General features: G+C 38.9%; 1 protein-coding gene across 1 annotated transcript in view; it reads left to right on the plus strand.

Annotated features, from left to right (window-relative positions):
* PTCHD4 (patched domain containing 4) overlaps nucleotides 1-12637 on the plus strand; it is a 118421-nt gene that overhangs the window by 64672 nt on the left and 41112 nt on the right. The window lies entirely within an intron of this gene.

Genomic DNA, 12637 nt, shown 5'->3' on the forward strand with positions numbered 1-12637 from the left:
TATAAGAACCCGACAGATCGGACCCATATGTATGGTAGACCTATTATATTTCATAGACTCTGGACTCTTCGAGGTGCTGATTACAGTCCTTGTTTCACTTTGTGTATTATCACTTAATTGTTTTGTTTATTTAGAGGCACCGTCACCTTTTTTTCTGTCGTGTATTTCTGACTTGTTTTAGTCAGTATTGTTTTTCTAGGCAGCTTTGTGATTACACATTTATTATCACTGTTAGATCATATTAATGATCCTTTACTTGATATATTCACTATAAGCAAGAAATTAATTTTAAGCCTCAATTTTGCACATTAGCGCTATATCATTATTCTTTTTTAGCATGTATCAAAGCTTACCATCTGAAGACCAGTGCATAACCCAGACAAAGATACTGTAAGCAAAACACTTTCACATTATACATCACTCTTCTGTGTCTTTTGCAAAAACATAAATGAATTACTTTTGCTCTTTTGTACAAAATGCATAAGCACTTGATATTGAACAGAAATAGAGATCATAAAATCAATATTTGTATGTTTAGTATGAGAAAGGAATAGAGGAGAAAGAAAATTATCTTATATAATTTTCTGCTTCGCTGAACCTCTACAGAGTCCCAGTGGTGTTATAATAAAAAAGCACTATGGAAACTGTTAGCAACTAAAGTAAATATTAGTTAAATCCACAAGCATAAACTGCTTTTCAAAATATAGAAGAGGTTGCCAGTAGCAAGTTGAATGAAAATATTGAAACACCCAAAAATAAATATTGGTGTTCTATCAACTTCAGCAGATACCTGTAATACAAATGAGAACAATTTAGCAAGTCCCGGGACCCAGATCATCATAGATCTTTTAACTTTGTGCTAATAGCGGTCTGTTATTTCCTTTGAAATTAACGTTTATCAACAAAGCTAATTATATACAAAAGCAACGGTCGTTGTTTAACTCCTTGGTATAGGCTTAACACCATGTTAAATTAGCACTGCCCTGCATTAGCTTCAAATAACATGGCGTTAAATGTATATTACCTAAAGTTGGCACTGCTCTCATCCACACCCTGAATAGGTGTTTAACTAAAGTTACAAACTAATGGGAAAATACAGGTTAGCAGACCTGTCTGAGACATGTAAATCTACCCAAAAGTGGTAGTATTATTTACAAGATCTAGCATGAAATATATTGAGCTACAAAAGGTGTGTTACAATTGATAGAAATGCAAAAGTTTGCAACATTTATTGAATGAGGGTCTAGGTGACAGAAGAACTACAGCTGAACCCCGTTATAATCCTGTGCTTAGGGTCCACAGAATGAAAGATCGCGGAGGGGGGAAATGGCCGCTGCGACTTTCCTGGCATCTGCAGCTCTCTGCTTCGTCAGCCTCCAGAGAGTGAGGAGGAGGGAGGGGGTGTGTTTGTGTGTGAAAAGGCCCCTGTGGTGGGAGGGGGGGAAGGGAGGCGCCGGCAGCAGTAGCAGCGGCGGCAAGAGAGGTAGAGAGAGTGTGTGTGTGTAATTTTCTAACCCATATTCTCCTTTAATTTTTAGGGGGGGAGGCACTGACATGTTAGCAATTTGTTGATGAAACCTAAAGTGTTCTCCCCTGGTATACTGCTCCCTGACCTCTGAGCATGAGGTCACATCCTGCAGAGCGATTTATTTTGTATGTGATGCTGCAAGTTAAGAGTAGGAGAAATGTAAACAAAACATATACACTTTCCGACCGGTTACATATCCCTAGTTTTTTTTTTAAGGTAGTAGAGGTGGTTAACTGGTTACCTTCCAAAACACACAGTGGACTTTTATGATTTAATCATGCTGACCAGATCCTAAGCTGCAATGTTAGGTGCAGCTGTTACTGTTGATTGTACGACTGCTTGAAAGTGACTCTCCACATATATAGAGTATGGGGGACTTATCCACCACCCTAGAAATGTTGTTTCGAGGGGGGGGGAGGGGAGACAGCATACAGAAAATGCCGCTTGAGAGATATTGAGCAGTCTGTGAGCAACGGAAGAGGGTGAGATGGAACTGCACACTCCTCAGGGCAGTTAATTCTGAATCCCAGCATACAATATATCCTGTGAGGGCAAGAAGACACTCCAGGAAAGGCAAGCAAGGGTTAAGGCAGAGAAACGACTTGGTAGGGAGGGGTTACCTAACTCCAGGTGTGCTTTCCTGCCATAGGAAGATATGCGATGCACTGCCGAACATTCTGGAAGTTTGCCAAAAAAAAAATGAAATGGGAACCACTCTCACACCGCGCTATGAGCGAATCCGCGTTGTAGCGGATTGCGCTATAAAGGGTTGAGCTGTATTTTGTTTGGGACAGATATAGCCAGCTTTATCTCTAGCCTGCCCCACACGTGCTGGTGAACTGCCGACCAATTGTGGAGTGATCACAGCAGAGCAAGGGGGGAATTGTGTATCTGGATTAACACAGCGGGGGACCTTGCTTCTGAATGGGACTCCCGCTGCATTAATCCTACCGAGCTGCCACAGTCTGGAAGAGCTGCGCAGTTAGAGCAGACAGAATTGGTCCCTCTCTCGCATCTCTAACAGGTGATCATGCTGCTTTTATTTTATTTTAATTACATAGTATTGAAGCAGGGGGTCTCCGGAGCTGAACCGTATTAATTGCAGCCCCGCGGACCCCCTTCTTCCCGAGATACAGGCCCCAGTATGCCGGTATCTCCTGCAAGTTTTATACTCCCACGTCACGTGACCGGGACATTTAAACTTGCAGGTGATACCGGCACCCCAACCGGGGCCTGTAACTCGGGAAACAGGGGTTCAAGGGGCTGAAAGGTATGCGGTTCAGCTCCGGAGACCCCCTGCTTCAACACAATGTAATTAAAATAATATAAAAGCAGAGTGATCACCATTTAGAGATGCACAACAGAGAGACGGACAGCTTCTGTCTGCTATTCCAGACTGTGGCAGCCCGGTAGGATTAAAGCAGCGGGAGTCCCATTCAGAAGCAGGGACCCCACTATGTTAAACCTGATGGGCAATTAGCCTGGCCACGGGGAAGCCGCGAGCAAGCAGTGGTCAGTCAGCTTTCAACTGTGGTTTCCTAGCGGAATACTCGACAATATATTTGGCTACATCTGTACATGACACTCGGTGCCAATCATGGTGATTAATGTTCTTTTTTTTCTGACATTATGTTAAGTAACAATTCTAAACTCCTCTCTTATCCTAATTAAAAATGGCTCACATTAAAAAAGGATTACTGTGAATAGTGAACCGATGCAATGCTGGCCCCTCTGCCATTAAATAGGGAAAACTGCATCAAAATAATATCAATTGAACTTGCAGAAAATCTCACCGTTATCCCAATTTCTCAACAAATTTCACACATTTGCAGTTCAGCTCATTTTAATCAGCTGCGATTTCACAATAATAGACTAAGTACAGACTTCAGAAGTGAAATCATATTCACCTAAATTAAATTATTTACTGTATACTGCTATTTTCATGAAAGAGGAATTATCATAAATTCCATAGATGTTGTTTACATGCATGTTTTCTCAAAACCTAATGCAGTTTCCCTTTGCATTGGGTCAATTAAATCTGCCACATCTGAGCGGATGTGAACGCCTGGCCAGCATCAGATGGGAGAAACTTGAATTAGAGGTTTAATATATTTTGTATCAGTGTCTATTGATGCAAGGCAGGACAGATAGGACAAGTAATCAGAAAATAATGTCATTTTGATAAATAGAGCCATATTTACTAAAACTCGCTACTCCATAAGACACCTTCCATGCCAAAAGACACATTACAGCCTGTAAAAGCTGTATTTACTAATATGTACTGGAAGGTGTCTTATATAGTAACACTGCCTACTAAATATGGCTCATGATGTGCAGTGTATATAGGATTAGGTGGCTGTGTTCATTGGATGTTAGAATGGAATGTTTTGAAGTGAGAGAAGTGAGATTGCATCAAGCATAAGTAGTGGGCAGCACTTGAATCACTTGTTGAGAAATATAAAGTATATACTGTAGATACTGTAGGTACTGTGTATCTCTACACACGTTTCCTAAACTTAAATATTTATCCAGACCACTATGACAATTTTACCTCCTGTCAAGTATTTTACCAAGTTTCTATTACATGATATAAAGGACATTCAAACCACATTAAAACAACAACAAACATCAGATTGTATTTAAATAAACTTACGTAAACACTGTATAATGTCAGAATGGTGAGAGTTGAGCTTTTCATCTTTTGCTCATCCAGGAAGAACAGGATTATACAGATAATATAGTATCATCACAAATAAGGCTTTTTATAATACATTTTAATAAAAAAAATGTATCCTTTAGTCTGAGTTTCATGGGAAATAAACAATATAAAAATAGCTTTAGATAACTTTAGTTTTCATGAATTATCTTTCATACCATATATGCTGACTTTCTGCACTATTTTGATATGACACGAGTTGTTCAGACAGGGCACATATTTAATGTATTTTATTCCATGTTACCTCACACAGTTCTATTATAATACATAAAAGTGGCCAGATTGACATTTGTGATTTTATTAGGAGGGATATGAGTATATGAAAATGGATTTAACATTTCTTGTCGGCGGCGTAATAAATTGAGTTTGTCAAGTGAAAGCAATTGAGTCCCATGAATAATAAATATTTTATCAGGATAATTGATACCTCATAGTTGCTATGCATTTACTGTTAGAAAAGCAAATATGTAGACACTTGATTGTGTGCAGACATCTTGGGTGGTTTACAGTAGCTGTCAATTGCTGCCATAGCTTCCAATGTCATGCCCCACAGTACCTTGCCACTGTTAATGCAAAGCATTGTGGGAACAGACTTAGGTAGCTCCGGCTGTAATTGATATCTATGCCACATAGACAAAGGTGCAATTTGAGTCCCCACTAAATCACCACACAGGCTCAGAAACGCAAATCCTTTGGAGACACCTCCCGAAGCCCTAGGGGTTCCTGATCCGCCAGTGGACATCCTCTTCTTTCACATTGCTTCAATTTCAGAGGGACGTGGAAGCTCCTCCCTGGACTCTGGCAGCTGGACTTAAGTATAAATCTGGACATTGTTTTCATTCCGAACATTGAACTATCACATTCAGGACACTTTTTTTATACTCAAAACACTATATTATCACTTTCGGGACAAGTTGTTTCATTTTGATGTTTCTTATTTTCACTTAGACACTTATTTACATCACCGAGACTCCTTAATAGTAGAATAGTGTTAGTGTTTTGCGTTGCACCCACCCCTCCCCCCACCCCTTTTTCATATCCCAATAAGAAATGATCATTTGGGCAAAGATTGTACTTGACTGGATTCCAGAGAGATTAAAAGACCAAGACAACAAACAAAATAAGGTGGGAGGGTGAAAAAAAAAATTGTTGGAGCAATGTGAAAAAGACAGGCTTACAACCACAGTACAGAGTAGTTGATGCAACGCACAGCAAGAAGGGGGTGACAGCAGGTCTGGCAAAAATCTTCTTTATTGTAGAATCATTAAAATGTGGAAGGCTGCAACCTTCTACGCGTTTCGTGCAGTGAAAATTGCACTTTATCAAGAAGTCAGTCAAACATGGTATGTTACACACTATTTATAGAGACAGTCTGCCGTTTGGCGCCAAAAAATGCTAATCAGAATTTGCATAATGATATGATAATACACAGCTGTGCCAGCGCCACAACAGAAGCGTTTATTTACCTGTTTAGCCATCGAGACATCCGCCTACCAAACACTCCTGCTCTGTGGAACGCAATGCAGGGCAATGGAGGGCTAAATCTCGCGAGATGCGTTCCAGGTAAGTCACGACTGTTCGCGCATGCGCAGTCTATATCTGATAATAAAAAAAGAGACCACGATCCCAATACAGGGAACGGTTATGGTCCTGAATATATGCGCATGCGCATAAGTGGCGCAGCAAGTCTAAGTTCAATAAAGACGGCAAATAATTGGTGTAAACGACCACCATAAGGGGAACAATGATGGTAATGCCCCATAAACCTATGGAGACACCCATACATGTGCCACACCAATGGAGGAAGTGACACACCAAACATATGGCACATAGAGAATTCTAGAGTAATGTAACTTATGAGGCAGACTGTACCCTATACATACAAAACACAGAATTATTGTCAAATTAAAAACAAAAAGTTTAATCAAATGATTTAAAAAATATATAAATCTATATCTTTAATTATACTATACCTATATTAAAACCATTTAAACAACCCTCCAGAAGAACAGAGGAAGGATTATAAAGAAAAAAATATATATTCAGTTATTTCCTATACACTTAATACAAAAAATTATTAGAGAAATTCAGAAAAAACTCAGAAAAAACTCAGAAAAAATCAGAAAAAATCAGAAAAAACAATCAAAGTATACAAAGCAATTCTCCTTTGTGAGTCTTTTAACAATTGTCATAAGTCAATAAAGCTGTTGTTATTATTATTAAGAGAAATATGTTGCTCAACTTATTGACATAAGGTAATTCAATAGTCGTAACCTGTTTATTTGCACTTCAATATTTTAAACAAGAGTCTAAATATTAAATTATAAAGTGTGGAACACTAGAGCCATTTTGTTTAGTCCTCATGTTATAATCTTAATACATCCTTAGCTTATTTATTATAAGAAATGATTAATGCTCCATTCAATGTTTATTCCATCAGGAAATCGGGTTTTTAGCGTGAAGATCCAATAGGACTCTCTGCAATCTAGTCTTTTTACCAAGTCTCCTCCCCTTACTTTAGGTAAAATTTTCTCCATTCCCAAGAATGAAAAGTTCTCAATACCACCCTTCTTACATTCAGAAAAATGTTTAGAAACCGGGTGTGCAAGGTCCCCTCTTTTGATTAATCTGAAGTGTTCTTGCATTCTGATTTTGAGGGACCTTGTTGTCCTTCTGACGTATCTTTTCCCACAGCCACAATTGATCACATAGACCACGAAGGAAGTATTACAATTAATAAAGTCTCTAATTTCGAAACGTCTGTGGGGGCTGTGGGAAAAGACATATCTGGAAGGTTTCATGTATCTACACATATTACAGTTATTGCATCTGAATGAGCCTTTAGTCCTGAAGGTGTTGATATTGGTGTTTATATCTGGAATTACACTAGGGGATAGATAGTTGGCAATGGTTTTTGCCTTCCTATAGACAATTTTAGGTCCCATTTTGATATTCAGATTAAAGATTTACAGGACAAGTTGCGCCTGTTCCAGGATATGAGAGGTTTCGCCAATTATGACAAAATTTTATCTAACACTGTTGATGAAGCAGAACGTGAAATTATGATTAGGAAACAGAATAAATACGATCGAGACCGCATAGATTATGAGAAAAAACAAATATATAGGTGGCAAAGAACTGCTACTGTCTTTGATCGATCCACCCAAAATACATCTAGGAGTAATACACGTAGATCAACACCAAATAAATCAATTTTAAAAGGCAGTAATAGTGAACCACTAAGCGGTGATTCTGAATTCTCAGATGGAGACAACGCTTCACATTCTGTCTCTTTTGTGGATATGGAGACAAGGTCCAATAATGTTGATTATGAAACCAACTCTCAAACCAGGGACATAAGGGGCTCAACTGACGTTAATCCTTCAAGAGGAGATTCTCAGGCGGGCAGATCAAATGACTCTTATCATCATGTACAGCAGTCAAAAAACTACTCAGTCTTCAGGAAAAACGAAAAAGAACCAGGAGGGGGAAGAAAAGATGTAGGGGGAAAAAGAGCACACAAGAGAAAGAAGAATTATTAACTAACCCCAATAATGTTATAAACCTTTCAGGTATTGAATTATCTAAGCCAGAGATTTCTCTCCTCAATAAAGGCCTAAAATATGCGCCCACTATGGGCATTGATTTGTTTGGAACAGTTGTAGATGTACACAAGTATGTCCGCAAACTGACCCTTAAAAAAAAAATTTCCATCCGAAAAGTGGGGACAAATCTCTGACTGAGACTTCACTCGAGGTTAATCCTCCAGTGAACTCGGCTAGTTCTGCCTTGACTATAGGTACTTCTGTTTCTTCTCCCCCCCCACAGGTTATGTTGGACTCATTTAAAGACATATGTGCCCTAAGGGATTTGAATGACCTTGATGACCAAAATTGTGTGGAGGACTCCCAGACTTATAGTTTTGGAGACTGGGATTCTAACTTTAAAGAAAAATCGGTGTTCTACCCTTCCTTTGCTAAAGGCCCTTATCTTTCAATGTTTGAAAATCTGGTGATTCGTGACCTTAGGTTTCTGGCCTATGGTTTTTCATTTTCAAGTATTAGTAATGACAATCTGAATGGGGAGGAACGTTTGGCCATCAAAACATTACAGAATAATCCAATGTTGATAATCAAAAATGCTGATAAGGGAGGTGCAGTGGTGGTTCAGAGTAGGACTGACTATCTCAAGGAGGCTTTTCGCCAACTTGGGGATGTGTCCTCCTACTCTGAACTACCACATGACCCAACGCCAACCTTCATGAATGAATTGCAGGACTTGATAGATCTGGGATCAGCAACTCAGGTTCTCAGCAAAAAAGAGATAGGATTTTTGGTTAACCCCCACCCCATAATCCCAGTTTTTCACCATCTCCCAAAGGTCCATAAGACATTGGTCGACCCTCCTGGTCGTCCAATTGTCTCTAGTATTGGATCTTTGGGAGATGGTTTATCTCGTTACGTTAATGCTTATTTACAGCCCTTTGTTAGGGCTTTGCCCTCCTTCATCCTTGATTCTGGTGATTTGTTGGTACAATTACAAAAAGTCATATGGAAACCTGACTATCTTTGGGTATCTATGGATGTGGTCTCCCTGTACTCAATTATTGCGCACGATCTGGGTTTGGCAGCTGTTCGTCACTTCATTGAATGTCCGGGAAGCTCAATGTTAATGACCACTTTTATCACTGAATCCATTCTTTTTCTTCTCACACACAATTATTTTCTTTTTGAGCACCAGTTTTATTTGCAACAACGGGGGACAGCAATGGGGACAAGTTTTGCCCCCTCCTATGCGAACCTTTTTATGGGGTGGTGGGAGCATGTTTTTATTTACAACAGCACTAATAAATTTAGACACAATATAGTTTTCTATAAACGTTTTATTGATGATTTACTTATAATTTGGCACGGGAGCACAGACACATTGGAATCATTTTTTGAATATGTTAACAATAATAATTTAAATATTCAATTTACCACCAACTTTAATGCACATCACATTAGCTTCCTTGACACTTTATTATATGTGGATATGAACCAACAGATCCAAACGGACACTTTTAGGAAAAGTAATTCGAGGAATACAATTCTTCGGGCGGACAGTTGTCACCCCAGATCGGTGATCACTGGTATCCCTAAAAGCCAGTACCTCAGACTGAGGAGGAATTGTTCCACAATAGATGGGTTCCTGACTCAGTCTGAGGCGCTTACCAATCGGTTTGTAGAAAGGGGTTATAACAGGGAGACCCTCCAACCAATAGTAGAGGAAACAATCAAAAAAGAAAGAAGGACATTGCTACCCACTAGAGAGTCAAGGGTGAAGGATGTTGGGCAGAAAAGTGACAAGAAAAGTGATAAGAAGAAAAAATTGGGAAATTCATCCCCTCTGTTTATCACACAATATAGCCAGGCCAGTGGCCAAGTGAACAAGATAATTAACAAGCATTGGGGCCTATTACGCATGGATCCCATTTTGAGAGAGTATACAAAAATGGGACCTAAAATTGTCTATAGGAAGGCAAAAACCATTGCCAACTATCTATCCCCTAGTGTAATTCCAGATATAAACACCAATATCAACACCTTCAGGACTAAAGGCTCATTCAGATGCAATAACTGTAATATGTGTAGATACATGAAACCTTCCAGATATGTCTTTTCCCACAGCCCCCACAGACGTTTCGAAATTAGAGACTTTATTAATTGTAATACTTCCTTCGTGGTCTATGTGATCAATTGTGGCTGTGGGAAAAGATACGTCGGAAGGACAACAAGGTCCCTCAAAATCAGAATGCAAGAACACTTCAGATTAATCAAAAGAGGGGACCTTGCACACCCGGTTTCTAAACATTTTTCTGAATGTAAGAAGGGTGGTATTGAGAACTTTTCATTCTTGGGAATGGAGAAAATTTTACCTAAAGTAAGGTTTGGAGACTTGGTAAAAAGACTAGATTGCAGAGAGTCCTATTGGATCTTCACGCTAAAAACCCGATTTCCTGATGGAATAAACATTGAATGGAGCATTAATCATTTCTTATAATAAATAAGCTAAGGATGTATTAAGATTATAACATGAGGACTAAACAAAATGGCTTTATAATTTAATATTTAGACTCTTGTTTAAAATATTGAAGTGCAAATAAACAGGTTACGACTATTGAATTACCTTATGTCAATAAGTTGAGCAACATATTTCTCTTAATAATAATAACAACAGCTTTATTGACTTATGACAATTGTTAAAAGACTCACAAAGGAGAATTGCTTTGTATACTTTGATTGTTTTTTCTGATTTTTTCTGAGTTTTTTCTGAGTTTTTTCTGAATTTCTCTAATAATTTTTTGTATTAAGTGTATAGGAAATAACTGAATATATATTTTTTTCTTTATAATCCTTCCTCTGTTCTTCTGGAGGGTTGTTTAAATGGTTTTAATATAGGTATAGTATAATTAAAGATATAGATTTATATATTTTTTAAATCATTTGATTAAACTTTTTGTTTTTAATTTGACAATAATTCTGTGTTTTGTATGTATAGGGTACAGTCTGCCTCATAAGTTACATTACTCTAGAATTCTCTATGTGCCATATGTTTGGTGTGTCACTTCTTCCATTGGTGTGGCACATGTATGGGTGTCTCCATAGGTTTATGGGGCATTACCATCATTGTTCCCCTTATGGTGGTCGTTTACACCAATTATTTGCCGTCTTTATTGAACTTAGACTTGCTGCGCCACTTATGCGCATGCGCATATATTCAGGACCATAACCGTTCCCTGTATTGGGATCGTGGTCTCTTTTTTTATTATCAGATATAGACTGCGCATGCGCGAACAGTCGTGACTTACCTGGAACGCATCTCGCGAGATTTAGCCCTCCATTGCCCTGCATTGCGTTCCACAGAGCAGGAGTGTTTGGTAGGCGGATGTCTCGATGGCTAAACAGGTAAATAAACGCTTCTGTTGTGGCGCTGGCACAGCTGTGTATTATCATATCATTATGCAAATTCTGATTAGCATTTTTTGGCGCCAAACGGCAGACTGTCTCTATAAATAGTGTGTAACATACCATGTTTGACTGACTTCTTGATAAAGTGCAATTTTCACTGCACGAAACGCGTAGAAGGTTGCAGCCTTCCACATTTTAATGATTCTACAATAAAGAAGATTTTTGCCAGACCTGCTGTCACCCCCTTCTTGCTGTGCGTTGCATCAACTACTCTGTACAGGATTCTACCCTTTGGCGATAGCACGCAGACTGTGAGTAACCCTGGGATCAACAATAATATTGTGAGTACTATTGGGGGCCAGCCCAATGAGGTAAGGGGTGGGTGTTTTCATGCAACTACCCCTGCCTTCAGGGTAACTGGAGCCCTTTCTATTAATGGTACTATATTCATGTCCCAGGAGGTTATCTCTATAATTGCATATGATAGGACTGCATACTTGAGCACCATATTACCCAATTGTATGTTTACAACCACAGTAACTGGGAGATCATTGGAGAGGCCTTCATCCAGCAATGGATCAACATAGGCTAAAGATGATGATGGTGTGTGTGCGTGTGTGCGTGTGTGCATGTGTGCGTGTGTGTGTGTGTGCGTGCGTGTGTGCGTGCGTGTGTGCGTGTGTGTGTGAATACCAAGAAAGAAAAGGTTTCCCACTGAAAGCACTCAGGCAAAAAGTAATATGAAATTGTTTTATTCAAAAAAAGAACATAGATTACACAAAAAAAGATCCCCAAGGGGTCCCTGCTGCAAAAATTCTACCCTAAACATAGGATAGAAAGTACTAGAAAATAGTATGGTCAAAAGATGACACAAAAACCATATATAGTACAGAGTCGGAAAAACAATGATATGACCTACTACTATGATTTAAAGACCGGCCGGTCAGTAAGTAAGTCTATATGAGACTGCTGTATGCTGTAACCTAAATACTGCTATCAGTAATGCTAAATAACTACTATTGCAATACCACTCCAATTACCAACAATGAGGCATATAATGCATAGGTAAACGAAGGTATATACCAGTAAACAATGTACTTGCGGTTCACCATTGAAATGTAAACATGTGAGTCCTCAAAAAGGGTCCTGCAGTGGTATGAAATTGCAAAAGGTCAAAATTTATATTGTCCAGCAAAGGTCCACAGCAAAATAAGAGGGATCCCTGGGGGGTGCAAACAGACACAACCCCGACGTACGTTTTGCACCCTTATTTTGTGACTTTTGTGACTTATTTTGCACCCTGATTTGGTGCATGGGATTTTTTCACATTTTTATATATTTTTTAGGTTCATCTAGAGAGATTTGGGGCATTAGTCCCCTTTATGCATTTGTAGGTTGTTTTGAAACTCTTTTGCACATTTTCTTATCATTTCTGTTGTCCCT

Source organism: Ascaphus truei, chromosome 4, assembly GCF_040206685.1.
Source record: "Ascaphus truei isolate aAscTru1 chromosome 4, aAscTru1.hap1, whole genome shotgun sequence".
In the NCBI taxonomy this organism is placed as follows: domain Eukaryota; kingdom Metazoa; phylum Chordata; class Amphibia; order Anura; family Ascaphidae; genus Ascaphus; species Ascaphus truei.